At 39.8% G+C, this 14,393-nt stretch overlaps 1 protein-coding gene across 6 annotated transcripts in view; it reads left to right on the forward strand.

The window, feature by feature from the left end:
- Positions 1 to 2,932: 2,932 nt before the first annotated feature.
- JADE3 (jade family PHD finger 3) overlaps positions 2,933 to 14,393 on the forward strand; it is a 62,217-nt gene continuing 50,756 nt past the window's right edge. For all 6 annotated transcript variants that reach the window (XM_061626983.1, XM_061626986.1, XM_061626985.1 and 3 more), the window contains exon 1: positions 2,933 to 3,332. The gene's annotated coding sequence lies outside the window, so the exon portion shown is untranslated. The remainder of the gene's footprint in view (positions 3,333 to 14,393) is intronic.

Below are 14,393 nucleotides of genomic sequence, written 5' to 3' on the forward strand. Positions count from 1 at the left end.
CGGAATAAGTCCTTAGATAGGTTCTAGCCTGTGTTCGATCAGATTCGCTCTGAGTTTTCCACCAACAGCACTCTAGCCTTCGTCTTTCGCGTTTCATCGCCCCCAGCTCCTTCATAAACCAAGCAGCAGATTTGGTTCCAATCCACGAGAGGAGGCGCTTAGGAGCGATTGTGTCCACCGCCCTGGTCATTTCCTCATTCCAGAGGTCGACCAGGGCTTTGACAGAATCACCTGCCGAGGTGACAGGAAACTCCCCAAGAGCTGTCAGGAAACCATCTGGATCCATCAGTCTCCTGGGGCGGACCATTCTAATTGGTCCCCCACCCCTGCGGAGGCTCTGAGTCCCAGTAAGTTTAAAACTAACCAGGAAGTGATCTGTCCATGACAACAGAACTGATGAAAGGTCCTCCACACCAAGATCACATACCTCCCGACCAACACAGAAAACAAGGTCCAGAGTATGACCAGCAACATGAGTGGGGCCAGATATTACTTGGGACAGACCCATGGTTGTCATGGAGGCCATGAAATCCTGAGCCACACCAAAAAGGGGAACATCGGCGTGGACACTGAAGTCCCCCAGTACCACCAGCCTAGGGGATTCCAATACCAACCCCGAAACTATCCTGGTTAGCTCAGGAAGGGAGACGGCTGGGCAGCGGGGTGGGCGGTACACCAACAGAATCCCTATTCTGTCCCGGGCACCCAACTTCAAGTAGATGCAGTCAAACCCTGAAGACTGTGGGAGAGGGTACCTGGTCAGCTGTATAGTATCTCGAAAAACCACTGCAACTCCGCCTCCCAATCCGCCAAAGGATTGTTGGCTTTGTGGATTTTAGGCAGCATGTAAAACCTTCCAGGGGTGGGATTTGGATTAACAAGGAGATCAGCAGTTTCCTCTTTAAGAATATATATAGTATATATATATATATAGTATTTTATTATTATTATTTATTAATTTTATACCCTGCCTTATGGCCAAAAGGCCCTCAAGGTGGCTTACAAAAACACGAATATAGCAATACACACATCAATAAAATAGTGCAATTCTCAAAATTAAATAACATTATTAAAAGAAAAGGAAAAAACAATATTTAAATGTGTCACGATGAGAGAACCACATTCAACCAGGTTTTTTATACTAGATATGCTCTGCTCCGGAGGTAGGACAGTCTCAATTTGAAAGAACACATTTTATGTAGTTTAATTGTATTTTATGTATTTTAAGTTTATTTTAATGTTTTTGTGATTTTACTGTTTACAATTTTATTATGTACATGTTTTGATTTTATTTTTGTAAGCCGCCCTGTGTGCCCTATTATAGGGTAGAAGGGCAGGATAGAAATATTTTAAATAAATAAAAAATAATAATTCCAGTTCTTGGGTAGATCATTTCCTCATGCATAAAGTGAGCACCTTTGTTACTTTCAACCCTGTTATTTCACACATGAGGGAGTCTCCATTTATGCAAAAAGCTGAACATGATGCAACAGCCCTCAAAAGCACCAATGTCTGGCCATAAAGAATGGGAGATTGTGAAATTTTCTGTAGCACTACAAAGTATTATAGTTCCTGTTATGTTGCTTATGTGACTGAACTGCATACATCCAAGCTTCCCAAAATAGTGAAGCTCTGTACTAAAGAGAAAATTATGAACTATTACTCTAACATTTAATATATCTTCTATGTACACTGTACTGTACATTTAACTTCTCTATCTACAGGTACTTTCCTCAAACTGTTGGCTACTCCAAAGCAAACTGAATAGCATATCTGCATGAAGATTATGCTGTAGTATATAAGGCTTACCCTTCAACCTTGTTTTTTAATTTGCATCAAGTTGCTTAGGCAGTAAGAACATAAGAACATAAGAAGAGCCTGCTGGATCAGGCCAGTGGCCCATCTAGTCCAGCATCCTGTTCTCACAGTGGCCAACCAGGTGCCTGAGGGAAGCCCGCAAGCAGGACCCGAGTGCAAGAACACTCTCCCCTCCTGAGGCTTCCGGCAACTGGTTTTCAGAAGCATGCTGCCTCTGACTAGGGTGGCAGAGCACAGCCATCAGTATATTGATGTAAACCAGTTTAAGAATTACACCCTAATTTTGACCTTAATTACAGCCTATGATAATGAAAGGATGTGTACCGGAAAGATACCAGTACGCATCCTTATATGCTTAATGATCATATGCTTGATTTATGCGAATTTCTGCTCAGTTGGAAACTTTTATCAGCGTTGTCTTTTGCGCCTTAGTTCCTGTCCAGCTCCAGAGCTGCCCTTCCCTCTTCTTTACAGGTTAGATGGGGTTTTTTTTTTATCAATTTCCAGGAAAAACGCTTTCTCCACTGACATCCTCACTTGGATGCCTAGCACAGCCTCCTTTTCAAAATTGCACCAACTACTTTTTAAGACACTCTGCTATTTAAAATGCTGACAGGCAAAAGGCAGAGGGAATTCTTCAAAATCCTAGTTTCTTGTATGCCCCCCCCCGTAGTCATGTTATGTGGTGGTGAATAGCTGCTTGTTCTCTGCCTGCTTGGACAAGCCAACAGTGAATCCTCAACCTACCTGGGGCAGGAACATATTAAAAAAGAAAGATAATGAATGCCCATAGAAAAATACACTGGATTACCGAATACTCCGAGCTTTTACAGAAGCGGGTGTCTGTTCTTCCTTTTGTAATCAAAAGTAAGAAAAACTGTCGGGGGGAGTTGCCATTGGGAGAGTGCGTGTTGCTGCAGTGCTCGGTACGTTTACTTGGGAGAAAGTCCTATTGAAACTTCCGAATTAAGCGTAGGCTTGGGATGCACAGGATAAAGGGTCAATGAAGAGGCGAAAGAAAGAAGGGTGAGGGAAAAAGCCTCTTCGTGTGCAGGTGGCAAGCAGCGCCAGCCGAGCTCGGTCAAGAAGAGGAGCTGGAGCTACCGCTGTTGCTGGCAGAGTGGGAGAGAAGGGAAGGGGAAGAGGCGGAGCCTGGGAGACAGCAGTAGCAGCAGCGGTGTCAATAATACAATAGGGCTCTTGTGCCGCCGCCTGGCCTGGTAAGGGAGAGACTACAAGGGCAAGGGCCTTGCTCACCCTGCAAGCACCGGGAAGAGGTGGAGCGGCGGCCAAGGAGGCGACATGATGAAGAGGGTGGCTAGGTTGTAGTCGAGACAAGCGCAGGCCGACGAAGACGGAGTGGAAAGGGAAACGTTGCTGTGGCTGAAGAGGAACCAGAGAAAGAGATGGGTGGTATGAAATAGCAGCAACAGCAGCAGCCTTGGCCCTGAGCTCCGGGCCTTGGTGCGCGCACACGCTGTTGCTGCTGGCGCCGCCCGCTCCAGAGCCACAAGGTGAGCGGCGGGGAAAGGAGTGCCACTACAGTAGCAGTAGCCCTACCCGTGGTAGTGTTTCCTTGTGGGGTCGGGAGCGAGAGAAGAACGATGTTCCATTTATTTTATTTTTAAAATAGGTCGCCCTTTTCTAGGCAGTTGAAGACAGGGCAGAGGAGAAGCTTCGAGGCGTTCGCCAGCGCGCCCGGCCTAGGTAGACTATTGAGGAAAAGGGCCGAGCCGGCTCTAGGCCATGTTTTAGATGGCGCTTTACCAGTATTGCCGCCACCGCATTGTGCGCCCCCTCCCCGTGTGCAGGCGGCGTTTGGCGCCAAGGCCTTAGGGCTGGAGTCACGCTGGCGGGGCGGGAAGGGGGCAGGGCATCCATGAGGTGAGAGGAGAAGAGGTGCAGCAGAGCTAGCGCCGCCTCAGGTATATGTGTACACCTCCGCGACGGTGGGACACGTGGTTTTATGTGATTAAGTATGTGTGTATCCAAGCATGTGGTTGGTAATGGTCCGAGCCCATAAGTTATCCTTTCTCTCCCGGTTATCTCGGGCTGAGTTAGGGGCGTATTTGTGCAGAATGAGTTTACTTTTTAAAAAAATTTCGAGTGCTTAAGTAATTTCCTCGGTATGTATAAAAAGCAGAAAAACATTTGTTCTTAAAAGTTTGTCTTCTGTAACGTCTAATCTTCGTGCTCTGATTGTACAACCAGCTCTGTGTGAACATCTTTAGCCTATACGAGCATGCAGCAAACAATTCAGGATCACACACTTCATGATTTGCGTGGTACTGCTCTAAAGATCTAAAGTTCCAAGTACGGGTGCCTTGCAATATAACTAATTTTTTTTGGAGGACACACCTTTTACAGACTTATTGTGTATAGGTTTTGTCAATAATAGGTGTGGTGCCAAAAATAACAGCTTGACACAGCAAACCTGTGTATGCTTACTGGAGAGTAAACCCCATAGAACACAATGTGTTGTGTATGCTTAAGATTGCACTGTAATTCTGACAGATGCAATTTTTTAAAACTCTGGTTTTCCTACGTCCCCCACAGAAATGTTGTAAATTTGGCATTTAGGAAGCTGGGAAAAAAGACAATAGAGTTGATGTTTGGCTGGCCAACTGTAATGGATTTACTTTCACTGCAGGTTTGTCTGATTACATTGTAATAATGGATGCAAATGCCTCAGTCAAATTCTTGCTAACCTATCCAAGAAACTATTCCAACAAATTTTGAGGAGGCTAGTATTAGCGTGAGTTTAACTTTGGATAAACTACAACTTGGGGTGGATTGTGTGTTATCCAATCAAAGAATTTATTTAGTTTGATTGTAATTTAAAAACACAAAATTTACCATTAATTGTACAAACTAAAATCCATGTTTAGTGTATTTAGTATCATCCTATATTGTAATATACCAGAATCAACATTGCTTCAAAACATAAACAAGTGTGACTTCACCATTTGCTACATTGATTAAGGCAGCGCTTCTATATATAATTTCCTGAAAGTCCCATCAAATTCAGTTACACTTATGTCTGAGTAGACATGTATAGGAGTGTGTTATAATTCACTAAAAGGGTAGTTAATTAAGGCTTGCAACCTAAAAACAAAGTAGTAGCAAGTTATTTTATTGGTTTCTATTCTTGATAGGAGTAATTACATAGCAACATATGGCTCACCTAGTGGGCAGTGTTTATATTAATTAATTGCTTGTCCTGTGTTAACACTGAATGTAATAATATTGATGCACTGGTAACCTCTAGTTTGATTACTTCAATGTGTTGTATATGAAGTTGTCTTTGAAAATGGTTTGGAAACTGCAGTTCAAAATACCTTCAAGATGCCAACTGTAATCAGGCATAGTGATAGCATCTCACCGGTGTTGAAAGAAGCCCACTTGCTTCAGGTCTGTTTCCAACTCAATTCAAAGTGCTGGTGCTTGCTTTTATTAAAGTCCTAGGCAGTTGGAATATTTTTGAATAGTGTTCACTGCACCAGTCCACCAGTCCCCTGGTGAAGTTGTCATCAGAAGCTCTCTTCTGGATATTTTCACTTTCTGATGTAGAGCAGATAGCGATGGAGAAGAAAGTCTTGTTGGTTGTGGTGCTCTTTCTTTTGAAATGGTGTCCCCAGAGAGGCTTGCCTGGTGCCCACTTTGATGTCATTTTGGCATCAGTGGAAAACTTTTTTATTTCCCCATGATTCCTCATGACAGCCTTTAGCTGTGTTTTATCTGCTGCATTCTTATTTATTGTGTTTCATTTGCTCCTGTATGAACTGAAGACTTGGGTTAAAAAGTAATAAACAAGTGTTGTGCATTTCCATTTGATCTGACATACTTAATAGGTACAGTGTCTTAATCACAACACTATTATGAAGAAAATTGTATCGCTGGCTTAGCAGGAAGTGGTGGGACAGACTGACAGAGGCAAATTAAAATGCTTTGCACACCTTTTGATATCTTACTATTTATTTTTATTAAATTTTCAGACTGCTCTTTATCCACCGTGGTATACAAATAACATTTGAAACAAATACACAGTTCAAATTAAATACAAACAATGCAGCAGCAGCCAAAATGTAAAAGAAAATCATAACACATTAAAAAGTTTGCAGCAGTCAATTACATTAAGACCTTGGAACTATCAGACACCTCCAAAAGCCTTGATGAACAAGTGAGTTTATTTCTTGTAGGAAGCCTGATAATGTAGAGGCCATCTGTTCTTGGTAGGAATACGGGGAAGGGAATTCCACCTTTGGTGCACCACAGCAGACAAGACACCTATCTGTAGCACAATAAGAGACTGCAGCCTAGCAAAGGACTCAGGATGGTCAGTATATGGGGAGAAGTGCTCCTTCAAATGCTTTTGTCCCAAGCTGTTTAGGACTATACATTTTAACATCAACACCTTGAATTGCACCTGTGGTGACATATACGTAAATGCCACAATATTGATGTAATACCTGACAGAACCCTTAAGGCTGTACTAGTATGCTTCTGGATGGTCTTCAAGGGTAGTTGTATCGAACATTGCTAAATTGGTTTAAATACCGTAAAACCTTGCACTATTGAACACCAGTACAGCAAAACAGAAGTTTGATCAGTTTTTTTGGAATTTCTTGGTTTGTGCCAAATAGCTTATAATTATTATGCCTAAAACCACAGAAGCACTGATGTCTAGAAGTTAAGTAATACAGTGCTTTGGGAAATGAGCAGGTGAGATCTGTGTATGTTCTAACAGTTATTAGGTTGTTTCCCCTATATGCAGGCAGCCACAGCTCCTACTTAGCAATGCACATGGGGAAATGCTATAATAGCCCCCCAATGGAAGAAAGTAGAAGTACATAATGTAGTTCAATGGGAGTTTAAATGTTGGGCTCTGTTGGAACAGTTTTAAACTTAGGTATTATATTAACTTTAAGGAAATATGGGAGTGCAGAAATGGAAGCTGGAAATATTGGTAATAGGTAGATAGATGTAACTGTAGATTGAGTTTCTTAATTTTTAGGAGTTTAATGTAACCAGAACAAGGAAGTATCTTTTATATGGAAATGTGGGATATAATATACTGGGGTTTTTTGTTTCTAGCCTTTAAAAAATCAACACACAGAAAACTAACTGCAAAGAACTAGAAATAAATGTCTCTGCCACTGTATTAATAGTATCTGCAAGGTGATAAGATTCTCTTACAGTTGCTGTTTCAATAGAAATAAGCCTAAGTTTCAAATCATTCAGAGGATGGTTTAAACAGAATAAATTTCAGATAGTGGTGGGGTAGGGATAGGAGAGCAGCTTAATTTTTCACTTTTGCTGTAGCTCTCCATATACTGCTAGGAAGTTGGTCCCATTGTTGTCATTGGCTCTTACTTCTGAACAAGTATCTTGAGGAATGCAGTGCTGGTATGCAGAGAAAAAAGTACATACTGTCTGTGGGAAATTTGAATGTATTAATGTTAACTATATTTTAAAAACTAATAATGAAAATGTCTTTTAGCTAGCTGAAGGATCACAGAAGATTTTCTAAAAGCTATGAAACACTGAAGAGCTTGCACTGCTTTTAAAATATGTATTTTAACACAACAGAGATTGGATGCATTTTTTTTTGTACTTTTAACAGAATGTCACACTTAGTAGTGCTCAGAACTCACTGTGGCAATAAGGAGTGGTTGTATGTATGGCTTTGCAGTAGTGTGTGTATGTATGTATTTTCAGGGCAGTGGAAGAAGGCACTTGCTAGATAAAATCAGTGATCTGAGTTTTCCAGAAAAATTTGAATTGGAAAAATTTCCAGAAAACTTTCCTATGCAAAGTAAGCATTCTTTCAGTGTCACCCTCCCCAAATCTGCCCCAGAGGGTTGGGAGAACCCCTCAAACAGATTTAGGAGACACATGGAGGCTGGAGAGGGGGGGGAAGACCCATTACATAACCAAAAAGCTTGTGATGCTGCAACACTTACTTAGCACTGCTCTGGATACAACCCACAATTCTGTTTTTATAGTTTTAATTTTGGTTCGTTATTTGTACACTGCTTAGAGATTATTGTAATTAAGTGGTATTCAGTTGTTGAAATTTTTTTAAAAGCTTATGAAATGGAAAATTTTCCACAGGAAAATAAAGCTCTGGAACATTTTCTGCCCCATATCACTGAATTCAGTAGAACTGGAATCTGATCAGGCAGAATAGTAATAGCTTTAAAGATTTCAGTGAGAAATTTTATTTCTTAGAAAAAGGACTAAAAACTTTTGGATTGTCTCCACATGTTCTCTTCCTCCTCTTAACATTTGTGAAACTTGCTACATTAGACAGGTGGAATAGGAAGATTGTTATTGGGACTGATTTGTTTTAAGAAATGGTTCATATTTTCAAAATCATTAGGCTCTTCACAGGACTTAGGTGTTTTACAGCAACAGGAAAATAGAATTTATTGTATGTCCAGGCTAGTAGCTGGACAGTTTGTTTAAAAAAAAAAAGGACTTGACAGCAGTCCAAAGAAGTGGGTATGAGTTGAAGGTGGTGGTTGCTGTATTCAAGCACTTTTGAAATATGTTAGAAAACAGAATACAAGTTTGGAGGCAGGAGTTTGTTTAGCTCCAGTTTGATCTAGTTTTTACAAAATTTAGAGAACTTTAGGTATATAATAGATTAGAGGAGCAGTGCAATTGAGACATTCTTACAAAATAGGTTGCCTTTTAAAACTTGAATCTAGGAATTGAACAATTGTGAAGAATAGTTCAGCTTTCATTAAATTTCATAATGTAAACAGACTGCCTTAGTTACAGTTTCAGATATAAAAATCCTAAAATGTTGCCCTACTTTCTATTGAAATCTGAAAATGAAACAGTTGTAGGATATCATCTGGTGAGAGAGCTGAGAAACAAAATGCACCTGCCCAGGTCTTCATTTTTTATCGAAAGGGGTCAAATCCTCATCCTTACCCCAGTATCTATGTATAATTGCTAACTCATCCTGTGCTGCTTATTGGGGTTCATTCGTTCTTCTTCCTTCCCCTAAATGCTTTACCCTTCTTTTGGGAAAAAATTGAACTTTACATTTCAAAGATCTAATTTCAGTGTTTAAGAGGTTGTGACAACTTGTGATATGGCACTGGGACACAAGATCTTGAGCATGTAAAAAGGATGTTCATGTGTACCTTTCAGGTTATATAGTGATCTAGGAAAAGGAATGGAAGTAATTTTCATATGACTAGAATTGATGTGATGGTGTAGTGTTTGCACATCTTTATTCCAGAGGAAGAAAGATACATGAATGTACTATAATACCATAACCAAAGTAACTATGGTTGTTAATGGCTCTAGAAATTGTTAATGTAATTTCTTTCCAAGGAATTACATTTAAAATTTCTAAGAATATTAGAGACCCCAGATACTTTTATAACTAACATTTAAATTCTTTTATTTTTGTTCCCCCAGCGGTTGACAGTTTCCACCATGTGAACTTGGATATGTTGTTTCTAGTGATGCCACCACCATAAGTCACAATTAGTCAGTTTTGAAGTAGAATGTGGCGGGTTTGAAAAAGATGGGATGTGTACTACCCCTGGGTGCCTCCCTAGTGAATTGTAATGTTCTTGTACTTTATACGGAGATTGATTACAAGTTGATTTGTAGTTCGTGCGCATGCATGTTCAACATGACAAATCATAAATTGCTGCCATCTTTACACTTGCTCAGATTGATTGCTGTAACCCTTTGCTTGTTAAAGGAAATGTGAATGTTCCATTTTCAATACACTTGCATGTATTGAATGATTATACTTTAACCCTTTAGTAACTACTTGGGCAACAAGCCAATCATTATCAAAATTTGGATCTAAAATCCTTCGACAACCAATTGCATTTCAAGAAAGGGTTGTGAGAGTTAATTTTTCTGGTTAAAAAAAAGTGTGCCTTTTACACACTTAGTTGTTTCACAGTATAATCCGTCCTATGCAAGTATGCTCAGAAGCAAAGCCCCATTGAGTTCAGTGGGACTTAATCCTAGATGACTGTATAGAAAGGATTGCTCCACACTTACTGCACTGCCATTTCCTCATTTTTCCAGCAGCCGTAGCCACTCCTTTTAGATCCATCCCAACTGTTAAAAATAAATGCCAGTTGTAAACACAGGTATACATGAAGCAAGCAAACCAAAGAAGGGAATATGACAGAATATGCACAATATGTTCTGAAGTTGCACTTTCTAATGTACATGTACAAAAATATAACTACATGACCTTGGGAAATACAGCGAATTTTCAGCCAAGATTAGATCACAAGATTCTATAAACAGTGGGACACTTACAATTTCTAACGCAGCAAATTCACCTGTCCCTAGTGTGGTGTAGTGGTTAAGGTGTTGGACTACAACCTGGGAGACCAGGATTTGAGTCCCCACACGGCCATAAGCTCACTGGGAGACCTTGGGCCAGTCACTGCCGCTCAGCCTCAGAGGGAGGCAATAGTAAACCCCTTCTGAGTACCGCTTACCACGAGAACCCTATTCATAGGGTCGCCATAAGTCAGAAGCGACTTGAAGGCAGTCCATTTCTGTTTTAGTTACTTCTCTTAATTATGCCTTTAAGTTTTGTTTCTGCTTGTTAACTATCTCTTTCCCTTCAAATTGTGAGATTAGGAACAATTCCATAGTGATTTAGTGTTAGTAATTTTATGTGTTGTCCCAAGTTTGAGATGAATTAAAATGCAATATTAGGGATATTATTCAAATGACCAGAGTTAGTATAATAGTTGAAAGTACTGGATTTACATAGTGCTGTTTCTTTCTGTAAAAAATTTGATAAAAATACATACATGCAGTTCATTGAAAACACAAGCAGCTTCTTATATCTTCACAGCCATGCCTCATTGGCATAGCACTAAAATATGTGCTGTGCCCAAACACAACCAGAATGTGTCTCCACAAAATCGAGAAAGTGCTTTTTCCAAGCATTTGAAGATTTAGTAAGAGAACTTCTAAAAGGGGAAGCCTTGTCTGTTCACAAATGCTATGTTTCAGATTTCCCCTTTTTAAAAGGGCAAATTGTGTATTATATTTGGGGATTTAAAGAAAAATATGTATTACAGGCTCCTTTTACTTTATGCATTTTTTCTAAACTTATTTCTCAAGTCTTGCCCTTTGTGGAAATTCTCTGTTGTCTATGTATCTCATGTGTGCTATTATTTGAAACTGGTACATTTTTTCCCACACACTCTGCCATCATTTGCAGTGGAGTTTTATACTTCACAGTGGTTTGTGGTTTTTTTGCCAGAAAAGCAACCATAGGGCAAGAGTGAAAACTACTTTATAGACCAGTGAAACTGGCAAGGATTAGAGATGATCATTTTGCTGCTGCTGGCTATTCTTTGCAGCGTTCCCACAGGCAGACACAGGGCAACTATTCACTGAGGGGGTATCTCAAATGCGGCATGGAAGTAAAGAACAACAGTGTTGTTTGCTGTAGTCCGGAAGGAAGCAAACACAGAAGAGTTCCTTTCTACCAAGTGACTGAATGGAACGGGGTAATGAAAAGAGAGAATTCTTCTAAAGGGAAATGTAAATATTGTCAAGTATTTAATTAAAGTAAAAACGATTTCAGTAAACAAAATGAGAGATGAGCTATTAACTTGAATTCTTTAGGGGCAACTGCACCACTAGTATATTATTGAAACACAGAATAAAGGGTATAGCAGTGAGACTATGCTGCTAGTTGGAAGACTTATGCCTGTCACTGCAATTCTGAAACATAGCAAGGGTTGTAAACCACAGAGGTGTAAAACAGTGCAAATTTAAGAAAATGGTTGCTGCATTTCCCCTCTGTTGCATAACTAAAATGTAGTTATTGCATAACTAAAATAAATGTTGAGTTCTGTCAGTTCATTTGGAGCTTTATTGTGGGTTTTTGTAATTTAAAAGGTGGGGAGAACTGAAATGGTTACATTAGCAAATAAGAATCCTGAGTGGGATAACAAAATTAGCACTGTTTTGAGTGTAGCTTATTTTTCCCCACACTAGGGCCAATACATAACTACTCAGAAGTAAGCTCCACTGGGTTCAATGGGACTTACTCCCAGGTAATTGTGTATTGGATTGCAGCCTAAGTCCTTAAAGCCGTTTGACTAGCATATTTAAATATCTTATAATTTGAAGAAAGAAATTAGCAACATTTCCCCCCCCCAAAGGTAAGCCTTATGGATAAATATTTGAGCAGACATGAGATAATTTTTTCTCGTACATGTATTGCTGTTCAAAATGTCTGTTGTGGCATATTTTCAGGTATGGGGCACCTCACAATCCTCCTTCCCATCAACACCACCAGGAAAACCTTCGTCTTCGGGGAAGGGCAGTAGCCCAATGGTAGACATCTGCCTTGCATGCAGAAGGTCCCTGGTTCAATCCCCGGTGCCTCCATGTAGGGCTGGGAGAGAGTCCTGCCTCGAAACCCTGGAGAACCACTGCCAGTCAGTGTAGACAGTACTGAATTAGATGGACCAATGGTCTGACTTTAATATAAGGCAGCTTCCTGTGTTCCTAGAAAAGGGCAATAGAAGCACTGAAAGTTGATAAAATACTCATCCGTCTACCTGCTACTTCTATGGTCCAAATCACTCCCTCTTGATGTAGCTTTTCCTGAAGGTGGGAGTGGAGGGCAGCTTGCGATGTTTGGTTACATGAATTTTACAAGTTGTGCGTTTTAGGCCTTTAATTGCTGAAGAGTCCAGAGAAGACACATGGCAAACAAGAATTTGACTATTTTTATAAGGTTTAGTTGGACAGGTTGTGATTGCTGCTGTGTCAACAGTGCATGATTGCACTATTATCCCTGATGCTAAGCTTAAAAATGATATAATTAAGTTTTTATTTGTGTAGTATATGTTCTTAAATCTTTGTTTTAGATTGATTTTGAGTTAAGAGCTATCCTTTTTTGTGTGTGTTGGACACTGTGTGCCCAGAATGCATGCAGACATACACTGGATGGGCTTTTCAGCAAGTGGGTAGAATGCACACCCAGAACTCTCATGCAGCCAAAAAAAAGATGGGCTGTTCAGTAGGTGAGTACCACTTTCTTGCTCTAAAGTAAGTGTAAAAGTGAAGCATACCACCAGTTTTTTCATAATTTTTTAAAATAAAAATTTCATTAAAATTTTCATTAAAAGTCTGTCTTGGGAATCTGGCCTAAATGGATAAATCTTGGATTAGGTATGAAGGTGGCTAGTTAAAGAGCTCAGAGTAAAGGTAAAGAAGAAGAACAAAGCAATCATAATGCCAAAACACAATTTAAGTAACATCCCAGAAGAAAATAAAGATCAAATAAGGAATAGATTTGAAACTTTAAACTTAGGTGATGTAAATGTACTGCCTTCAAGTTGATTCCAACTTATGGCGACCCTTCGAATAGGGTTTTCATGAGGCTGAGAGGCAGTGACTGGCCCAAGGTCACCCAGTGAGCTTCATGGCTATGTGGGGATTCAGACCCTGGTCTCCCAGGTCGTAGTCCAACATCTTAACCACTACACCACACTGGCTCTGAACCTAGGTGATAGAGAACCAGAAGAACTATGGAGTGAAGTCAGAGACATTATCAGGGAAGAATGCAAAAAGACAATACCTCTTGTTAAAAAGAGAGAAAGACCTCAATGGATGACTGATGAAACTCTTAAAATGGTTAAAGAGAGAAGGAGAGCAAAAGCAAAAGGAGATAGAAACACGGTCCGAACCCTAAATGCAATAATACAGCAACTAGTACGTAGGGGCAAAGAGAACTATTACAATAGTTATTGTATAGAAATCGAAGAGGACAACCAAAAAGGTAGACCAAGACCTATTCCAAAAGATTAGAGAAATTAAAGAGAAATTTAAACCAAGAGTAGGGATGTTGAATAATCAACAGGGGAACAAACTGACTGACCGAGATGAAATAAAAGGAAGATGGAAACAACACACTGAAGAGCTATATAGAAGAGATGCAAGGACAACAGATTCATTCATGGAGGAACCATATGATGAAGAACCAGATATTTTAGAATGTGAAGTGAAAGCTGCTCTTAAAATACTGGGAAGAAACAAATCACCAGGAACAGATGGCATACCAATAGATTTGCTACAAGTTACCGAGACTGGATCTGTCCAAATTTTGACAAAAAATTGTCAACAAATATGGAAAACTAAACAATGGCCCACAGACTGGAAGCATTCACTATATATCCCAATTCTAAAGAAAGGGGATCCCAGGGAATGCAGTAATTATCGAACTATTGCCTTAATATCCCATGCAAGTAAAGTAATGCTCAAGATTCTACAACAAAGGCTCTTACCATATATGGAGACAGAAATGCCAGATGTCCAAGCTGGATTTAGAAAAGGATGAAGTACCAGAGATCATATCATGAATATATGTTGGATAATGGAATGGAGCAAGGAATTTCAGAAGAAAATCACCCTGTGCTTTATAGATTACAGCAAAGCATTTGATTGTGTAGATCATGAAAAACTATGGAATGCTTTAAAAGCAATAAGGGTGCTACAGCATCTGATCATCCTGATGTGCAACCTATACTCTGGACAAGAGACTACTG

Source organism: Rhineura floridana, chromosome 5 (genome assembly GCF_030035675.1).
Source record: "Rhineura floridana isolate rRhiFlo1 chromosome 5, rRhiFlo1.hap2, whole genome shotgun sequence".
Lineage (NCBI taxonomy): Eukaryota > Metazoa > Chordata > Lepidosauria > Squamata > Rhineuridae > Rhineura > Rhineura floridana.